The sequence below is a fragment of the Elephas maximus genome, chromosome 12 (assembly GCF_024166365.1).
Source record: "Elephas maximus indicus isolate mEleMax1 chromosome 12, mEleMax1 primary haplotype, whole genome shotgun sequence".
Classification (NCBI taxonomy): domain Eukaryota; kingdom Metazoa; phylum Chordata; class Mammalia; order Proboscidea; family Elephantidae; genus Elephas; species Elephas maximus.
Genome location: NC_064830.1, coordinates 62,211,505 through 62,230,595, shown reverse-complemented (window position 1 = coordinate 62,230,595; position 19,091 = coordinate 62,211,505). Strand labels below are relative to the sequence as shown.

General features: G+C 47.0%; 1 pseudogene; it reads right to left on the bottom strand.

The window, feature by feature from the left end:
* Positions 1-310: 310 nt before the first annotated feature.
* On the bottom strand, positions 311-12,918 carry LOC126087488 (CREB-binding protein-like; annotated as a pseudogene).
* Between the last annotated feature and the right edge of the window lie 6,173 nt (positions 12,919-19,091).

Sequence of the window (19,091 nt, the reverse complement as noted above, 5' to 3'; positions counted from 1 at the left end):
ATAAGCTCGCGAAAATAAATCCCAGTACACACATGCACCCTCTATGCGTTCACTCAGCACACTTCACTTGATCGTATACCTCCTGCCTCTACCGACCATTCCTGCAGCTCCCGGAGGCACTAGACCGCAGTCCCTCCAGTCCTCCGCCTCCCCGCGAAGCCCGCTCCTAAGCCCAGGGGCGAGGGTGGGAAGAGGCGCTGAGTTGGGGAAGCCCCTCCTGGGAGAGACTGCAGCGCCTGGGGGGCTCGACCACGTCACTCCGTGGAAGTAAACCCCGGCAGCACCGGAGCTGAGAAGAAGCAAAATGAACCTAAGCCGCGTTGAGCCCTCGCCACACGCCACTGCGTCCGCGCTTTGTACAAACTGCCTCGCTTATCCTCGCACCCCTAGTGCTGTCACGGAGTTCCTGAGGGGTCGCCGCTCGCCCTGACCTGTCGCCCCCCAGCGCCGGCGCCGGCCGCAGCTCGGAGGCTGCGGCCTCACAGCAAAAGCGAACGCACCTCGTTCGCCACAGCGGTGCTCCCCGAGGGCCACGCGAACAACACGCGGAGGACGCGAGGCCGGCCTTCACCGGGGCGTGGCACTGTGACGTTACGGCACGCGCCGGGCTGCCTGGCTGGCCGCCTTCGCGCGTCTCCAGGCGGACTTCGGGTCGCGGGGACCGGACCTCGGTAACCTTGTGTTGCGTTGTCAAGGGCGATGGGCCATGCGCCCAGAGCTGGGGGAGGTGGGCTGAGTGCCCCAGGCACACGCTCGCCAGCTGGGTCTCGGTGTCTCACCTTGTTAGCCCGGGGCTGCATTCGCTCAAAAGATCTAACCTCTTTAAAATCTCATCCTCCACCCGTGTTTCCCCACTCTCGACTTTCCAGTTTTTTAGTATGTACAATAAGATTACACATGAGCACTACATGTGAAATTAGCACATAGCATCTCAATGAGGGGCCAAAAACCAAAACCAAACCCAGTGCTGTCGAGTCGATTCCGACTCATAGCGACCCTATAGGACAGGGTAGAACTGCCCCATGGAGTTTCCAAGGAGCGCCTGGTGGATTTGAACTGCCAACCATTTGGTTAGCAGCCATAGCACTTAACCACTACGTCACCAGGGTTCCCAATGAAAGACAGTAGGTCTTTATGACCCAGGACGACTGATTTATTCTTCTTCCTCTGCGCCCCTGCTGTCTGCGCAGCTCTGGAGAACACGGCCTTGGCAGCTCCTTCCCAGTGCGACTCTCCTTGGTGGAACATTGTAGCTGCAGCACTCAATCATCCCCTTAATAAAAGGAGATTTTTTTTTTTTTTTTTACAGAAGCATATTTTCCCATGATGTGCTAAAAGCACGTTTTGGCTCAACTGAAATCTTTGTTTCCATTTTACAGCAATCCAAAGAAATAGTAAATTTCAAGTCTTTAACCTGAGATCGCAGGAGAGGCGTAAGCTCCTCTACCTCATGTGATCTGGAGAGATTTCATTCTATTTAACACACTACGTTTTCTAAAACATAATGAAACACACACCCTGGAGAGTCAAGTGTGCATCCTTAATTTTAGAGCCACTGACTTTTGGGCTTATTCTAAGGGGCGTTGGCCAGTGGGAACCATCTTTTAACTCAAGCAGTTTTTTCTATGACCGTTATAGTTTTTGGCTTTATATTTAGGTCTTCGATCCATTTTTAATTAGTTTTTGCGTATGGTGTGAGGTATGGGTCTTGTTTCATTTTTTTTGCAGATGAACGTTCAGTTTTGCCAGCACCATTTGTTAAAGAGTGGAGCTGCCCTGGATGAAGAGGTGCTGCAGCATTCTGCTGTGGCTGCATTTTGCTGCAGGGCCCACTGGATGTTGGGGGTGCCATCTATGCCCAGCCTGGGCTGCCCCAGCTGGCCCATCTGGGCCGCCATGTGGCCCATCTGGGCTGCCATCTGGCCCATGGAGCTGCCCTGGATAGGGAAGTACTGCAGCATTCTGCTGTGGCAGCATGGTTTGGGGGGGGGGGGCGGTATCCTCTGGGTCCCTGCAGCTGCTGGAATTGGCTGTGCCCAGCTGTACCCACACTCCCCTGCTGCTATTGCTGCCATAGCAGCTGCCTCCTCAGCATCTCTCTGTACTGTGGATTCGTGCTCACCATGTTGGGGTTGTGCCCCGGGTTCATGATGTTCAGTGCCCGGCCATGAGGGTTTATGCCTCCCATGACCTGATGTGGTGGTGGCATGGTGGTTTGCATGGTGTTCAGGTTCTGCAGGCTGGGCTATGAGCACATGCTGGGCTGGGGCTGCAGGCTGGGCTGCTTGGCTACTTACTTATGTGCACTGCCTGATGAAGGCATCCATGAGCTGCAGGTTGGACTTGAGGATGTTCAGGCTGCTGCTGCTGAGGGGAGCTAGGTGACTTCAGGGTTTGCAGCAGGTCCTGCAGGGAAGTGGGCAAGATGCTCTGGGGCGACTGCATGCTGGACATCCACGGGCTGGCCATGGCCAGCTGGGGTGGCACAGATATCACTGGCCTCAGCATGCCTGGCACCTGGTGCTGTGAGGACACGGGCCCCTGCTGCCACTGGCCCAGTGGCATATTGGGCATTTTGGGCCCACTGACTTGGTTGGGGTGCAGCACATTAAGCCCACAGGGACCATTTGGCTCACCAGGGTCACCATGCCCGTGTGCCTTCGGGGCATAACACTGTTGATGTTGACATGGTACAGGTGCTGCTGAGTGGCCTCCACAGCCTGCCAGGGGCTGGGTGGGTGGGCCAGCACCTGGGTGGTGGGCTTCCCTGTGGATACCATGGTGGGGGCCTGAGTGTGGGCCACACTGAGGAAGCTGGCCGGCAACATGCTTGCAGGTGAGGGCTGGGGCTGGACGGGGGGCTGTGGCATGTGGGGTGTGCTGGGCTGCTATGTGGGGGTGCTAAGTGGTGCTGAGGTAGAAGAAGGCAGGCTCTGCTGATGCGCGTTGTGGGTGTTCATGGTGGCCATTCACCAGTGTACGATCTGGTCCTGCTGCAGGTGGTGCTGGATTTGCTGCTGGCAGACCTTGTGTTTGATGTTGAGGCAGAAGGGCATGGGGCAGTTGTTCTCTTGGCAGTGTCTGGCATGATAGCAGCAAAGGGCAATGAGCTGCTTGCAGACAGGGCAACTACCATTGGTCTTGCCCTTGCAGCCCTTGGTGTGCTGCACCACTCGCTTCATCTTCTGGCAGGATGGCAGCGAGCAGTTGGCGTTGTGGCACTGGCAGGCCTGCACCAGTGACTGGATGCAGCACTGGATGCTCAGGTGCCGATACTCCTGGCGGCTCTTGGACTGTGGCTCACCCTGGCCGCTGCCCTCATTTTCCATCTTATGGCTATGGTTCTTGGGGTTGTAGCAGTTGATGTGCAAGTCATAGCCTTCAAACAAGAGGGGACTGAGCAGCATCAGCACAGGGCCTGCACAGGTGGCAGCGTGGCCCCCGACACTGATGCTGGCGACATTTCACGCCAGTTCAACTTTCTGTGACATTAGGGTCAAGCCTTTCTCAATCCAGGAAAACTTAATTTTTCTTTAGAAGACCATAAAGACAATAAAAAGGAAGCACTGGGAAAGAGAGAAACTTAATAGTGACATGCAGTTGCTTGTGACCAAAGGTGTGTTCATCAGATTCGGAGCTTCCCTGTGAACCCACCTCTTATCCTAAGAATAAAGCAACATGCATAAGGGAGTCTTTTCAGAGTCTGCTTGCATTATGGAACATGCACTATGATTTCCCACAATGTCGGTGGGGAAGGGAATCAATTTCTAGAGCCACCTGCTTTGTGCCAGAAAGGAGCTAGGCACCTATAGACATTACTGTATGTAAACGTTAGGATGACCTGATAATTATTACCAGGTACTGTGAGGAGTCCTTTGTATGCATTATTTTATTTAATCTTCATAATTCCACAGGGAGGTAGCACAGACTCTGGAATCAGACTGCTTGGGTGGATCCTGGGATCCACAAGTTACTAGCTGGGTGACCTTATGCAAATTACTTAACCTCTCTGTGCTTCAGTTTCCCTACCTGTTAAATGGAGATACCACCTCATGGGGTTGTTGTGAGGATTAAATGAAACAATGCATGCAAAGTGCTTGAAATAGTACACAGCCCATAGAAAGCATTCAATAAACATTAGTTATTATTACTATTATTATTCATAGTTCATATTATTCATGAGGAGACTGATGGTCAGAGATATTGAAATGATGGCATGTGTACTAAGTAAGTGGGAGGACCAGAACTCTGTCTGACACCTGTCTTACCCTGTAGGTTTGGCAGACACTGGACTGATGGCTCTTCCACAATGTAATATAATGTAGTCACCTCCATGATGAGATCTGATATGAGCCCAAGGCTGTGTTCTCTAGAGGAGCAAAACCAGTGAAACCTATACGTATAAACATATATTTAAAATCCTTCACTATTGCACCTTAAGGCTGGAATTTTTCTTCGTTCTTTCAGCTTGAGAAATGCTGAGCATATTCTTCCTTTTTGGTTTTCTAACTCCAGGTCTTTGCACATGTCATTATAATACTCTACTTTGTCTTCTTGAGTTGCCCTTTGAAATCTTTTGTTCAGCTGTTTTACTTCATCATTTCTTCCATTCGCTTTAGCTACTCTACCTTCAAGAGCAACTTTCAGAGTCTCTTCTGACATCCATTTTGGTCTTTTCTTTCTTTCCTATCTTTTTAAGGACCTCTTGCTTTCTTCATGTATGATGTCCTCGATGTCATCCTACAACTCGTGTGGTCTTTGGTTGTTAGAGTTCAGTGCGTCAAATCTATTCTTGTGATGGTGTCTAAATTCAGATGGGATATACTCAAGGTCATACTTTGGCTCTTACGGACTTGTTCTAAGTTCTTGTTCCTTCAGCTTCAACTTGAAATTGCATATGAGCAATTTGGTACAGAATCACTGTGCCAAAAAGAACTGGTCAATGTTCAACCACTTCAGGAGGCAGTATATGATCAAGAACTGATGGCACTAAAGGAAGAAGTCCAAGCTGCACTCAAGAACTGGCGAAAAACAAGACTCCAGGAATTGACAGAATACCAACTGAGATGTTTCAACAAACAGATGCAGCAAAGTGGTCACTTGCCTATGCCAAGAAATTTGGAAGATAGCTACCTGGCCAACTGACCAGAAGAGATCCATACTTATGCCTATTCCAAAGAAAGGTGATCCAACCGAATGCAGAAATTATCAAACAATATCATTAATAACACATGCAAGTAAAATTTTGCTGAAGAGCATTCAAAAGCAGTTGTAGCAATACATCAACAGGGAACTGCCAGAAACTCAAGCTGGATTCAGAAGAGGACGTGGAACCAGGGATATCATTGCTGATGTCAGAAACCCTGGTGGCAAAGTGGTTAAGAGCTATGGCTAACCAAAAGGTTGGCAGTCCGAATCTACCAGGCGCTCCTTGGAAACTCTATGGGGCAGTTCTAATCTGTCCTGTAGGGTCGCTATGACTAGGAATCGACTCGATGGCAACAGGTCATCTGTCAGAAAGATGTTTACCTGTGTTTTATTGGCTATGCAAAGACATTCGGCTGTGTGGATCATAACAAACTATGGATAACACTGGAAAGAATGCTAATTCCAGAACGCCAAATTGTGCTCATGAGGAACCTGCACATAGATCAAGAGGCAGTTGTTCGGACAGAACAAGGGGATACTGCATGGTTTAAAGTAGTTGTGCATCCGGGTTGTATCCTTTCACCATATGTATTCAATCCATATGCTGAGCAAATAATCCGAGAAACTGGACTATATGAAGAACGAGGCATCAGGATTAGAGGAAGACTCATTAATAACCTGCATTATGCAGATGACACAATTTGCTTGCTGAGAGTGAAGAGCACTTGAAGTACTTAGTGATGAAAATCAAAGACTACAGCTTTCAGTATGGATCACACCTCAACATAAAGAAAACAAAGATCCTCACAACTGGACCAGTAAGCAACATCATGATAAATGGAGAAAAGATTGAAGTTGTCAAGGATTTCATTTTACTTGGATCGACAATCAACACGCATGGAAGCATTAGTCAAGAAATCAAATGACGCATTGCAATGGGCAAATCTGCTGCAAAAGATCTCTTTAAAGTGGTAAAAAACAAAGATGTCACGTCAAAGGACTAAGGTATGCCTAACCCAAGCATGGTATCTTCAATTGCCTCATATGCATGTGAAAGCTGGGCAACGAATAAGGAAGACTAAAGAAGAATTGATGCCTTCGAATTGTGGTATTGGCAAGGAATATTGAATATGGACTGCCCAGAACAAACAGATCTGTCTTAGAAGAAGTATAGCCAGAATGCTCTTTAGAAGCAAGGATGGTGAGACTTTGTCTCACATACTTTGGACATGTTATCAGGAGGGATCAGTTTCCAGAGAAGGACATCATGCTTGGTAAAGTAGAGGGTCAGCAAAAAGAGGAAGACCTTCAATGAGATGGACTGACAGGGTGGCTGCAACAATGGGCTCAAGCATAACAACGATCATGAGAATGGCGCAGGACCCGGCAGTGTTTTGTTCTGTTTTACCCAGAGTCACTATGAGTCGGGAGTGACTGGATGGCATCTAACAACACCAACAACATGGAGATTTATCTCAAGGAAATGGCTCACGCAGTTGTGGAGGCTGACAAGTCCCAAATTTGTGGTTCTAGCGTCAGGCTGGAGGGTTCTCCTGACTCACACGGTTGCAGGGGCTGATGAACCCAATATCGGCAGGTCAGGTGGCAGGTTGCTGGCTCCCAAGAACTGGAGGTCAAAGGATGACAAGTCAGCTGCAGGATCCAGAGACAGAGTAAGCCTTGTTGGAACATCCATTCATATACTGGAGGCAGGCCACACCCCCAAAGAAAGTACCCTTTCAACTGATTGGCTGCTCAGTGCAGATCTCATCATGGAGGCAGTTACATTGTATCAGATCTCATCATGGAGGTGACTATATTATATTACATTATGGAAGAACAGTCAGTCCAGTGTCTGCCAAAGGACTGGAATCATAACCTAGCCAAGTTGACACATACTAGGTGACACATCACCTTGTGATCCCAAGGCCTTTCCCTACTTTTCACAAACTGGCAAATACCCAGAATTTCTTGATTTTTTGGTAAATAGTTGGTCAGCACTTTGAAGCTTGTTAGTAACAAAATTTGAAACATTTAAAAAGTAATTTATTTAGAGGTATTTAAACATTGGAAAATTTATTGAGAATTATTTCCTGAACAAAAAATGGTAATAATGACAAATCCCTTAATTCCATTTCATATTTTATGTTCACCACAATCATCTTGTAAGGCAGGCGGGTTGGGTTTATTTATTATCCCTAAACCCAAGGGGGGAAACTGCATCTCCAGAGAAGTTAAAAAACCATCCAAACCAAACCCACTGCCATCGAGTTGATTCTGATTCATAGTGACCCCATAGGACAGAGCAGAACTGCCCCCATAGGATTTCCAAGGAGTGCCTGGTGGATTTGAACTGCTGACCTTTTGGTTAGCCAGCCATAGCTCTTAACCATTATGCCACCACTGTTTCTAGCCAGAGAAGTTAAGCCTGCCCAAATTCACTCAGACCTAATGAAAAGTCCAAGTTTCTACTCATCACAATACTTCTAGCAATTCTAACACATTGATTTGTGTTCATCTAGACCCTAAACCAAGTTGTACAAAGTATATTTTTCTGATATACTAAAAAGAATAATTTTGTATTTGTATATAACAACAAAAAAAAATTTCTTGGGTGTATCTGCATTTTCTCCAAACTTCTGGCTATTTCCCAACCACAACTTCTAAAAATTTGGAAATTCTACATATTTACTGAGACATAAGGCTCTGCCTTTGAGCAGATAACAATCTAGTTAGGGATACAAGGCACAGGAACTGGGGTGATAAGGGAAGGCCTCAGGGATAAGGTAGCCATATTTTCTAAATCACAAATCAGGGTAGATGTCTGACAAAGGATTTTTTTCCTCATTTGCAAAACTTGACTATTTGATAAGTCTGACTAATGCATATATGTTGTTAAATTTATATAAACATTTCAAGTATCACTTGGTTTGAGAATAAATTAACTTTAAGACTTTTCAAAGAACCCATAGGTGGGGATTTCCAGTTATCAAGCCCCTCAGGGAGTAGAATTTAAGTTTCAGAAATGGGCAGGTTTGGAAGGTCAGAAACTGGGATGCAACCTGGGGGTGAGATCATGGACCCAGATTCAGAGGAAGATGTGTGTGTGTGGCTGGTGATAAGGGGGTAACAGAGGAATCAAGGTTAGAGAGTTGGGTTGAGAAAGCCAGGCCTTAAATGGAAGCCCAAGGAGTCTAGGTTTGAGAGGCATGAAAAAGCAGGGTTGTGGGAAGATGGAGTTAGCAGCAGCATTTGGATTGACTGGACAGGTGAGAGCTTAGCACCCAGGAGCCTATTTTGGCAATCCTGATAGTGTCCCTGGGCAGTGTCCTCAGATCTGTGATCCACAGGGTTTATTTCCTCCCTCTACTCTGCCCTGGAGCACACTGAGGAGCCTGAGAGCAATGCGCATCCCATCAGCTTGGCCCTGCCTAGGGGCTCCAGTTGACCCTGGACTCCTGCCTGCCTTGGGCAGCCCCTGCTCTGATTCCCTTCTCAGGATCCTCGTGACATTTTGGGTCACTCCAACCCTTGAAGCCAGTTAAGAACAGACGACCAAGGCCAACGAAGTTGAGGACAACACAGGCCTGTAAGCCCGAGGCCATAGGGGGGACGGAGGACAGCCCGGGATTATGATCGCCATCTCGGGTGGCACCTGGTCAGGGGAGGAAGCTCCGCGTTCAGTGGCTCTGGGACTGCTGCCCTCTTCCTCACCGCAGCTGGGTCCGGGTGACTCTCCCTCCTTTAAGGGAAAACACTGCGGCTGAAGGGGCCTCAGCCCTCCTCAGTCCAGCCCCTCACCTTGGAGGGGAAACTGAGGCCCCGATCAGCGCAGTTTTGGGCCTGGGTCCTGAGGGTGGGGACAATAGGGAGCATGGGCTCCCGCCACAGCTCAGCCAGTGAACTTGGCCACGTCGGTTCCTTATGCGCAATCCCTGAGGGGTTGTCATCACCTCGACCCTGCCCGGGGATCGCCCGAGGTAACTGGACAGGGACTGACCTCGTGGCTGCTCACCAGCACGCGTTACCGAACCCATCGCCCGGCGACAACCACGTGTCAAACCCGCCGAGCGTCGCTCAGTAAAAAAGCCAGAAATTCCGGAATGGCACCGCGCATGCGCGCGCAGGCGCTCCCGCGACCATTGTGCTCAGCCCCGCCCTTCCCGGGCCGCGCACTGGGCCGAGTCACAGGCCAGAGCCGGCCCGGGTGCGCGCGTGCGGCGACGGCGGCGGCGCTTCCCCGGAGCGCCGCGCCTAGCGGAGCCTCTGGGTGTGGGTTGACTGAGCGCTGGAGGCGGGAAAGGTTGAGGCCAGCCTCCTGACTTGGGTGGCCTGAGCGGTCTCTCCATACCCTTCGCGCGCAGGACGTTGTCCCAGAACCCAGGGCTGAGCGGGGCCGGAGCTTCGTTGGCGCCAGTGCTGGCCTTACCCGCTCAGCTCAGCCCGGGAACGCCAGCCGCTCCTCGCGCCCTAGGCGACTGCTTCCTGGGGCTTTTTTTTTTTTTTTTTTTCTTCTAGTTCAGTCTCTGGGAGGAGCCTGCGAAGTTGGAGCCGCAAATGAACTTCTTTTCTCTCATACCTTCATGACGGACTTCGAGGGGCGCGGAAGAGTCCAAAGCCCGGTGGCCACCCCTCGGGCTAAGATTGTGTCCTGAAAGCCAGGGTTCTTCTGTACCGGCGATACCTCAGCCTCGGCGCTTTGTGGAACAGACGGCCTGGACTTGCTCACTGGGAGCTGTGGGTTGAGGCCACGGATTTCTGGAGACATTTGAGGGATGTAAAGAATATCAAAGACAAATTGGTGGGTGGTTGCAGTTATTACTTTGTGGTTTTCACCTGAGGCCAGCCCTCAGGTAAAACAGGAAATGAAAGTTTGAGAAGATAATCCAAGCAAGTACATGCAATACTACCTCCCTTACCCTGCCAGGAGCGGAAAGAAGACTGGAATCTGAACTATTCCCTCCCCCTGTCGTTCAAACCAGAACCCAGCCCTATTCTACCCACTTGGGTCCCTTATAGGCTTCTGGGTGAGGGGAGATGAGGAAAGACTTAGGGCAAATGAAAACTCCAGATATTGGGGGACAGGGACAGTAATAGTCTTATTATCTGTATCACTCTAGGAAGTAATTAAGAATTTTTATTCCTTTCCCTTTCCTTAGGACTTTGGTATCTCTTTTTCATTTGTTACTGGCATGATCATTTCTCTCAGCCCTAGGATTCCCCGAATCACTAATTCTAGAAGCTAAGAGGGACTTGAGAGATTCTGTAATAGCCCATCAAGTGGTCAGCCTCTTGTGAAATATGTCCAGCGACAGTGATCTCCCAGGGCATTTCGTGTCTTTTTTTTATAGGATTCTGGATTAGGTCACTTCCTCTGCCCTAGAGGCCAGCTGTCTCCCCAGTATTTTCTAATGCGGACACAGCTTCACGTCACTTTGCAGCCCTGTGGTGAATGCATTGATGCCAGTGGGTATTTTCTTCCCTGCTTGGGTCCCTGGGTATACTAGAACCTGGGAGATGGACCTCTGTGGTTAAACCAGAGTTGGTCAGTTGATTACTGAGAGAAGGAATTTACTTTGTTTCTGGGTTCCCTTGGCTGTTGCTTTGGAGGGGAGATCATTTAGGTATCTGGTACCCTAAAAAGAAAAAGTCCTTGGAAAGGAGTGAGGAGACTACTGGGTATGAAGGAGCTGCTATAGAAGGGAAAGCTGCTGAGCTGGCTAACCTGGCCATTATTGCCCTTTGTATTAGGGAGCTTTACTCCCTTTTGTGAATCCATTTCCTGGGTTTAATAACCTCCTCTTCACAGAACACCCAGTAGTGGCAGGGAGTCATAGCAGAAAAAGAACTAGATGATTCAGCCCACTCATACTACAGGTGAGGAAGCTGAGGCCTAAAAAAGGGAAGGCCTGGCCCAGGATTACAGAGTGAGCTAGTGGCAGAAATGGGACTTGAATTTAGGCCTCCCGATTCCCAGGCCTGTTCTCACTTCAGTACACTGTGTATATCAGTCAGAGTCCAGCTGAGAACAGATGGCACATTTAAATTGGAAAATTTAGGGCAGGGGTTGGGGAAACTACTGTGGATAGTGAAGTGTTATGGGGCTAGTAACAGTGGGCTCTTATACCTTCGCTTCTGCAGACAGAGGCTGTGTGAAGAGGGTCATCTTATTAGAGCTGGTACTTTTGTCCAGGGGACTCAGGAGAGGAGCCGGGGGGAAAAAACGCTGCCCTCCCTTTCCTTTCCCTCTTTGATCTCCAGCCTTGGCTCCCCATGGTCTGGATCCAGCTGGAAGTCAGAGCGGGTAGGAGTCTTGATGTAGTCCGTGTAGGTCAATTCCAGGGTACAGCACAAGGTGGAGAACGACAAAGCATGTACCTGGAAAGGCAAGGGAGAGATATCCAGCCTGCCATACAGTCTTCTATTAATGTAACAGCTTACATTTCTTGAGCATTTACTCCATTATCTTATTGAATCTTCCCATAAACCTGGTTTTCTCCATATGACAGATGAAACTGACTAGTTAAACAATTGAGGGAGAGAGGTATAAACAACCAAGCTGACATCTGTCTCTCTGAAATCTTGTGTACAGTACCTCTGAATGTTTGTGGAATGAGAATAAATAAGGGGGAAACATGGATAGGGTTAGATAGGAGCCTTAGCTGTGCCCATTCTCCATGGGACTTGGAGGGTCAGCTGTAGGGACTGGAGACTTTCTACAAGGTGGTCCCATGCCTGTTGGTCTCTCCTCTGCTGGTATTGTAATACGCCAGCCTCTTCAGGTTAAAAGAGCAGGTATATAGGTTTGAAAATAATCTTGGACTTTTGTTTGGCTTTCCTAAGAGGACAGCTTTTGGAATTTTTTAATTTTCTCTCTGAAGCCATCTTTACCCACCCCCTGATTCTTGATACCCCCACAGTCTGGGCAAGGGCCCAGGGTGCTGCTTCTCTGCTCTACTCCCACTCGCTGCTCCATGTAACAGTTCAGTTCTGCTATCAGTGCTGGTGCTGCTACTGGAACACAGTGTTCTCCAGGGATGCACGAAGACCAGGTTGGTAGGAACCAGCACCCCTAAAATGGCCTGCTGTGGAATAGAAACCTCACTTTAAAGGCATCAGGACCGTTGTCTCGTGGTTTCCCTCCCTTGACCATTTCTTCTCTTCAGAATCCCTTTTCATTGGCCTTGTCCCTCCTAGAGCGTCCCATAGTCTCTCATTTGTTGTTCATAGTCCAAGTCTTCAAGTACGGAAACACAACGTAATATATATTGATTGTATTCTGTGTGCCAGGTACCTCCAATGCATTATCTCATTCAATTTCATAGCTATCTGTTATGTATAAAGTATCAGATAGGGAACTAGCAAATGAGAAAATCAGGACTTCAGTAAGGTAATTTGTCTAAGATCACATAGCTATGAAGAGTAGAGCTGGCATTTGAACTATGGTCTAATTCCAAGGTCCATCGTGACATACTTCTTCTCAGAATAAATCCTGCCGCTATGGTATTTGGATTACTCTTGTACTTTTGATTTTCAGAGCCTTTTCCTTGTGCCCTTACCTGTGTCCCTGGATGCTTATGTGTGTCGAATGTACTGTTTCAGCTCACCCCTTGAAGATTTCATATGGATTTGCCTAACATTTGATCTATTCTGCCTTATGTATCCTGCTTCAGTCCTTTGCTGGTGAGGTCTCGGTCTGGAAGGCTATTTTATTACCTCTTTCTGAATGGCAACGTCCAACTTGTTCTCCAGTGTGGTGGCTCCTGTCATGTGCTACCTCTCCCATGATGTCCCTCTAATTTCATTCACCTCCAGATTTCCAAACTCACTGTGAGCCTCCTTCCTAAAGGATTTATTACATTATTCCCTATGTAGCAGTAATTTAGGTTATGTAACTTATTTTCCTTTATTTGGGGTAGAAATTATACTGAGTTAATATCTGAATCTCTCCACTTCCTAACAGAAGACCTTACAAATAGTAAGCCCCAGTGAATGAATGCATTAGGGGAGCTGCTTATGGTAAGATTTCTCCCCCAACATCCTATGCTGACTGTGATGACTAAGATTGTATGTCAACATGGTTGGGCTATGATGCTCAGTGGTTTGGCAGGTATGATGTAGTTTGGCAGTTATGTAATGATGTAATCAACACCATGATGAGATCTGCTCTGACTGGCCTGTCAGCTGAAAGGGAATTTCCTTGGGGGTGTGACCTGCCTCCGGTATGGAGGTTCCAGCAAGGCTCTTGCTCTGGATCCTGTGTCCTAATGGTTATTATGTGACCTCTGGTTCTTGGGACTTGAGCTAGCAGCTTCCCTGCCAATTTTGGGATTTATCAGCCTCTGCAGCTACATGAGGCAGAAGAAGCAGCCTGTCTGACGCTGACCCAACTGTGTGAGTCATTTCTTTGAGATAAATCTCTGTTTCTCTCTGTATATGCATATATGTATTCTTCACTGGTTTTGCTTCCCTAGAGAACACAGCCTAAGATGCTTACATTGCTTAAAAAAAGATTCAACTGTAAGATAAATGTTCTGGTCAAGTCTGGAGGGTAGGGGGTGGTGGGACGCCTGGAAGGGAGAAGTTCCTTGTGTTTTTTCTTGAGGAGCTTTGAATTTGGGGGAAGCGAAGAGACAATATTGAGGACAGGCAGTGGAGAACAATCTTTGCTTAGGTGGAAGACCCCCAGGCCCCACTCATTTGTCTTTCCAGCTGGGACACAACAGAATGGTAAGCTGTGACCTTTTACCTTTATCATGTGCTGCAGCTTTGCTGAAGCCATCCTCTACTCCCCTGAGTTCGTTTGTTCTGATGGACAAAGGCCATCATGCCTCCTATGTTCACTTCGAAGGTTAGGGGACATCTTGGTCATAACTTAGCCCTTTTCCACTGGGACCTAAGTTGGCTCAGAGCACCCATTTCCCATATCACCCACAAGGCAGACAGATGCTGGGGCCTTCAGCAGAGAATGGGTGTAGGTTGGGATGATTCACTTGCTCTGTCGCTGCCTAAATCTCTTCTTTAAGCCCTTGGGAATCAAAAACACTTCCCTAGGAGAAACACTGAAGGCTCTCCTTAGAGTTAGCAGCTTGGGTTCTTGCTTCTGCAAATGTATGTCACTGTCCCAATTTTTAAAAGTCTAGTTCACTGAGAAACCATCCAACTAGATGGTTGTGGAACACAGGTGGATGAAGCAACCTAGAAAGTCGTGTGCTGACCTGGGCATCAGAAGAGCTAGATTTTAATTGGGTTCTGCCAGTGGCTCACTATGTGTCTGTAAAGGAAGAGAATTTATTTTGGGGGAACACCTACTCCTACAGATACTGTGCTAAGAGGAGAGACAGTTGTGAGAAGTCATAACCTATTCCTACCCCTGATGATCTGTTAATCTTTGTAAATCAATGCAAGTCAGGGTAATAAATGCTATACTGAGGTGCTTTTGGAGAATTAAAGAGAAACTAACTCATTCTAGGGGAAATGAGTGAGCCAGGGAAGATGGAGCTGAAGAGGTAACACTTGAGATAGGTCTTGAAATTGGAATTTGCCTTGCACAGGGGAGTAAGTATATTGCATCTTTGGAGAATATTGTACAATATAGTGTCAATGGACTATAAAGAGGGGTAAAGGCAGAACATTACATTTGAAGGTAAACAGGGTCTAACAGTGAAGGGCCTTGTTAGACCAAGGGGACTTTAGACTTTATCCTGAGGGCAGAGGGCAAGGCATGGTCAGATCTGTGTTATAGATTTATCACACTGGCAGCAGTGTGGAGGGTGAATTGGAAGGGCCAAAGATGAAAAGGGAGACACTCATTAGAAGAGTGTTAGAATTACAGGAGTCATGGGGTTGTTAACCAATGTCATACAACAATGTGTGTACTGTTTGATGAGAAGCTGGTTTGTTCTATAAACTTTCATCTAAAGTTCAATAAAAAAAGATTAAAAAAATATTACAGGAAAGAAAGTTTGAGCACCTCTACTATAGGATTAGAGAAGAGAATTGGAGTAGATAATTCCTAAAACTAAAATTCTTCACACCTAAATGCACCTGTGCCTTGGGTACTTTTTGTGCCCCCCCCCACCCGCCCCACGTCCCACTCCTGGTTGATTCTCTTGGTTGTTTGCTTCTACTATGGCCTCGGGGGAGGAGAGAGTCTGTGACCTGTTGGATTTGGACCTTATCCAGTTTCCCTGTTTATCAGTTCCGTCCACCCAGTACTTCAGAGGAAACCTCAGCTCCTTGGAGACCAACTAGGAGGAAGCTATTCTCTGCCTAGAGTCTTTCTCACTCCCACCTCTGGCTCCCGCCTCTGGCCTTGACTCTGCTTGCATCTCTAGCTTTGGACCTGGGGTCTCCAGATTGGCAATTGCAGGTGTGCCATCCTTCCTGTTACTCTTTCCAAGAGGAAGGATGAGACACCATGTCTCTTTGTAAGATGTTGACAAGCAGGAAACAGAGTAGAAACCAAGTTTGGGACCTTGGTCTGAGTGAGCATAGAAGATGAATACAGGTCCATTCCACATAATGACCCAGCAAGCCTGAACACCTTGATTTAAATTTAGATCATTTTAAACATATGCCTTTTCCTAATCCCTTTACTGTTCTTATCCCAGACTAGGGTTACAAGTACTGCCCCTACTTGTTCTACTTGTTTGTAAATGTCATCTCTTGATTATTGGGCCTAAAGACTTCAGCAGCTTTCAACAAATATGTTCTTGGTGCCCACTGTATGCCCAGGCTAGTGCTAGCTGGAGTAAGAGAAGTTCCATCGCTATGATCTCAAGGAACCAGGAAGTTGGTATTTCAGTCTATTTGGGAAAGAAAAACACACAAGAACCAACTGGAGAACAGAAATATGGGTAGTTAAGAAGGCAATTGATTTGGTGATAAATTCTGCAAATACCATAGAACCTGAGAAAGAAGGAGCAAATGATGTAGGTCTCTTGGGTTGCCTTAAGTTGGGGGTAGGATCCTAGACCTGGTCTGAGGGTCTAGGCTGGATACCATCTAGCCTCATTGTGAGGTTGGGAGCCAAGAGGCCCCTTATGCTGCTCTCAATCAGGCTATGTCCCTATTTCCTAAATGTTCACGCTATTTCCAGTGTCTGCATCTCTCTCCCAATTTGTCAAGATTCTCCATTCATCCTTCCAGTCTCAGCCCGAATGCTTTTTTTCACAAAGACTTCTCCCCTCCCACCAGTCAGAATTGTTGCTGTCTTCTCTGTTCCTCTGCAGCCCTCTTTTGTGACATTTATTTCATCTTGTATTTGTATTTTCATCTGTTCCCTTAGACTGTGAACTTCAGATAGCAGGGACTATATCTGATTCATTTCTGTAACTCCCAGTGACTAACCTAGAGTAGTACCCTGCTTAGAAAGTGTTTGCTAAATGGGTGAACAACAGTTTAACAGGTTCAGTTCTCCCTGGCACATCAGTTCTGTAACATCAGGTGTCTAAAATGTAATCCTAAAACCAGAATGGAGGCCTGCTTCCTGGGGCCAATTCCTGGCAGGGCAACACAAAGTGAGATTAAGTTACTTTAAGTAGGGCTTGTGTAGAATGTCTTTCTTCTCTTGGTCTCCGTTGTTCAGGGGCCATAGGGACAAAAGTTAGAGTATGAGAAATGGGTTGGGAATCAGAAGTCCCAATCTCTGACAAATGGTGATATTATACTTATTAACCTTATGAGGTTGTTGTGTGAACCAAATGAGATAAGAAATGTGTGAGCCCTTTAAGAAGTACAAAGTGTTACTTGAATATTGTTGTTTGTTGCTGCCAAGTTGGCTCTGACTCATGGTAACCCCATGTACAACAGAAGGAAACACTGCCCAGTCCTGTACAATCTTCATAATCACTGGTATGCTCAAGTTCATTTTTATAACCACTGTGTATTTTGAGTGCCTTTCAACCTAGGAGGCTCTTCTTCCAGTACTATAGTGGACAATATTCTGTTGTGATCCATAGGTTTTCATTAGCTAATTTTCAGAAGTAGATCGCCAGGCCTTTCTTCCCTAGTCTGTCTCAGTCTGGAAGGTCCACTGAAACCTGTCTACCATGGGTGACCCTCCTAGTATTTGAAATACTGGTGACAGAGCTTCTAGTATCATAGTAACATGCAATCCACAACTCAAAACAAACAGACAGATGGGTAGTGGACTTGAATATTACCCATTGCCATTGAGTCCATGTCTAATACGGTTTTCAAGGAGTGGCTGACTGGTGGATTTGACTGCTAACCTTTTAGTTAGCACCTTTGGCTCTTAACCACTGTACCACCAGGGCTCCAATGACTTGAATACTGTTGTTGTTGTTGTTAGGTGCTGTCAAGTCGATTCCAACTCATAGTGATGCTATGTACGACAGGAGGAAACACTGCCTGGTCCTGTGCCATCCTCACAATTGTTGTTATGCTTGAACCCATTGTTGCAGCCACTATGTCAATCCATCTTGTTGAGGGTCTTCCTCTTTTTTGCTGACCCCCAGCTTTACCAATCATCATGTCCTTCTCCAGGGACTTGAACATTAGACACACTTACATTTTTCCTCTTGCCTCCTGATCCCCACCCCCACCTCATTGTTTCTATGAAGAAATCTCTTGAATCACCAGCTACTTAGATCAGCTTGAAAGAGTTTAGCTAATTTCCATTTGAGTTCCCATTTAGTCCCAGAGACTAGAGCTAAAGTAGAAGAGAGGAGATAACATGGCTTCTTAGCTTCCAAGCCAGTGAACCCTGGGTAAATAACTCTCTGATCTGCAGTTTCCTTATCTGTGAAATGGAGAAAATAACTTCACCCCAGCTACCTCCTAGGACTAATGGGAGGATCAAATGAGACAATGAATGTGACTGTGCCTTGTAAACTATAAAGGTCAAACACTATGGATTTATTTTTTAATCTGTGCTTCTACCCTGTCCTATAGGGTCGCTATGAGTCGGCATCGACTCGACGGCACTGGGTTTTTTTTTTCCAAGGGCCCTGGGTGAAGTTTGCCAAGGGTATTGCAAATCTAGACAGTGACGTCATACACGTGTTGTTGGAGTCCTGGGTGGGGCACAAATGATGGGCTCAGAATCGTGGGGCAAGGTAAATACAGGAAGGAACCCCACCTACTGCCTGCCTTTAGAAGACCTGATTCTTTTGTCAGTCATCTTTCTGACTGGAAGAAATTTGGTCTCCTGGTTTCCACACTGTCAAAAGTTCCTTCCCTGACCTCTGTGTGCAGGGGCTACTTTGACTAAAGCTCCAGAGTAGGGCCGCTCTGAGTGGTCCCTGTCTCCAGGGTGTAGCCAGGTGCCTGGAGCACGGCAAACATTCAGAATATGTTTGTTGTTGAACAAAATATAGGTAGTGCATTTTGTGAGGCCTCCTCTTGATCCTTCTTCTTACCTCCTTTGTGTTTGCAAATTCCAGTTGTAGGAAAGCCTAAAAAATCCAGGACATGATTCAGAAAAACCGTAGCCTACCTCGTGCTTGAAAACATGACTGAGGGATTTTTAGTAAAAGCCATGCTTTGGCAGTGGGGAGTCACCATTTTGATGCTTTGTTAATCCCAGGAAGATGTGAAGGTAGAGTTTTATATAACAAAAATTTTGCCATTGTAACCATTTTGGGTGTACAATTCAGTGACATTAAAAGCATTCACCATGTTGGGCAATCATCACCACTGTCTATTTCCAAAAGTTTTTCATCACCCCAAGCAGAAACTCAGTACCCGTTAAGCAGTACCTTCCCATTTTCCCTTGCCCCAGTCCCTGGTTCAAAAACAAACAAACAAAAGAACCCAAACCCATTGCCATAGAGTTGATTCCAAGTCATGGTGACCCCACATGTTTCAGAATAGAACTGCACTCCACAGGGTTTTCAATGGCGAAGGAACCCTAGTTGCACAGTGGTTAAGTGTTAAGGCTGCTAACCAAAAGGTTGTCAGCTCGAATCCACCAGTCG